The 2,141-nt window shown below is 37.3% G+C and overlaps 1 protein-coding gene across 2 annotated transcripts in view; it reads left to right on the top strand.

Annotated features, from left to right (window-relative positions):
- LOC110027060 (probable transcriptional regulator SLK2) overlaps window positions 1–2,141 on the top strand; it is a 31,999-nt gene that overhangs the window by 20,297 nt on the left and 9,561 nt on the right. The window lies entirely within an intron of this gene.

Raw genomic sequence — 2,141 nt, 5'->3', positions numbered from 1 at the left:
CCGCGCCGCCGCGCCGCCGGCCGCTTCGGGGGGAAAGGGAGCTGGACCCGAAGGCGTCGCAGCGACGATGCCAGTATCCACTCCAGCGTCCGTCAGAACGTCTGCTACATCTTTTATATAACTGACCTCATTCGATCCCTCGGCATCAGACGAAAAATTTCGGGAAGATTGATGTATTCCAAACGGAAGGGCGAACCCAATCCTTCTCCAATCTCGATCCGCTGATCTGAAGCTGAAGGATGGTCTAGAGTAAGAGGAAGCTCGTTGTATCAAAGGACTCGACGAATGCTGCAAGGGTTGAGGGGATCCAGAAAGCTCACGGTCATCCTTGACAATGTGGAGAAAAGAGGGGTGGAATCTCCTGGAGAGATAATTGTAACCAGAGGTCAGAGCCTTCCGGCTGCAAGCCATCTACAAAGAGAATGGAAGAAGATGCTGAATAGTTCAGGAAACTATGAAACGAGCCGCAATTCAAAGGATTGGGGCGGGTTTTAATCAGAAAACTAAGGTTTCTTCACGATCCTGCCGTCCAAGGACGATGATCGGAGCGGGGAGACCGGAGGTTTAGGGTTTTCGGCCGTGGGCTCAAGCCGACCTCCGCCACTACGAAATGCAGGATTTTATTTTATTTTTTAATAATAGTAGCAATTTATTACATTCTATTATAACAACTTTTAACATTTTGAATTTAAAGCCTTTGCATATATCTTAACAAATACATATATACCTGATTTTTATAAATTACACGTGTCACGAATTAAATTTCCCATAACTTTTTGAAATTTTTACATACATATCATATATTTCTTATGTATTTACATGTTTAATTTTGATATTCTTAAGTTTTAATTTATGTTTGTGTTACTATGTGATTTTAAGTAGTAAAAATTTATTCTCGTGTTTTATTTCCATATTTATTAATTTTTGTACATTAAATTGTATATATTTAGTACAAATACAACATGACTTAGGTATTTATATAGTTTTCTATGATTATTAAACTTGCAAGCTTTTGTGTGATATGTAATATTAACTTACTTATTTATTACTTAATGTTTGCAAGTTATTAGACATTTTTTTGTGATATGTCTCTTAATTTATGTACTTAAATTAATTTTCATGAGGTTGATAAAGCATGTTATGAGTTTAAAACCCTGGTTCCATAGACGTGGACACTCATTGACACTCATACTCCACTCCTTGCATAAGAGAACACAAAATTACTTAACAAAAAATTGAATATCATTCTATTTGAAGTCAAGTTGAACTGTCAAAACTTACACTAAATTGCTCATGATCAGGTTGTAGCACTGCGATAATGCTCTACGGCAGCATACTCTCTGGTTTTAGCATAAAATTTTCTCTGGTTCTAACACTACGGTGCTGCAATGACAGCATCTCGACGTTGCTACAATATCACCGGGACGCTCATACTTTAGGGTTGTGGGTACAACTTCGAGGCGCTATTTACAATTTTTTTTTTTTGGCACCGCTGGGTGCTGCCCCCTTACACCCCAATAAACTCATCTTCAAGCTTGATCGGTGATTGACAATTGATTGACACAATCTAATTCCGCATAATAACAAAAAGTTTGATTAAGTTGGTTCCACTTTTTCTAAAATTTGCCTCTAGGCATGCTATGAAAGCTGTTATAACTGCATACATTCTTTTTTGCTTGAAGGGATCCAACAAAGTTTTAAAATTCACTTCAGTTTCAATAAGATAAATCAAATCAATTTACAAATCCGTCGTCAATTTTCTGCAATCCAAAGTATGATCTTACCCCTCGGAGGTCTTTAATGTTCCATGGTGCTATACTTGAGAGGTTCATAAATGCTAAAAGCTGTTTTTATTTTTTGGTCAGCCATATGTGCTTTGGATTCAGATGGAGAATTCTTGAAGATAGTTTAGAGTGATTGTCTTTACTGTTATTATTTGCGAGGTGGAATCAAAATGGTTTATGATAAGGGTTATAATGGAATGAAACTACAAGGTTAGTCACCTGAATTTGAACTAGGAAGTGGAAGTGGCGATAGACAACTCAAATCAGCTAATATTATCGGAGCAGAGGAATTAAGAGTTTGAAAGGAAGAGATTTCTTCCAGCTTTGAAATTTGAAGATTGAGATTAGGAGGATTTT

The sequence above is a fragment of the Phalaenopsis equestris genome, unplaced genomic scaffold, assembly GCF_001263595.1.
Source record: "Phalaenopsis equestris unplaced genomic scaffold, ASM126359v1 Scaffold000413, whole genome shotgun sequence".
Lineage (NCBI taxonomy): Eukaryota > Viridiplantae > Streptophyta > Magnoliopsida > Asparagales > Orchidaceae > Phalaenopsis > Phalaenopsis equestris.
The sequence above is the reverse complement of the archived record's forward strand: the minus strand, read 5'-3'. Positions and strand labels throughout refer to the sequence as shown.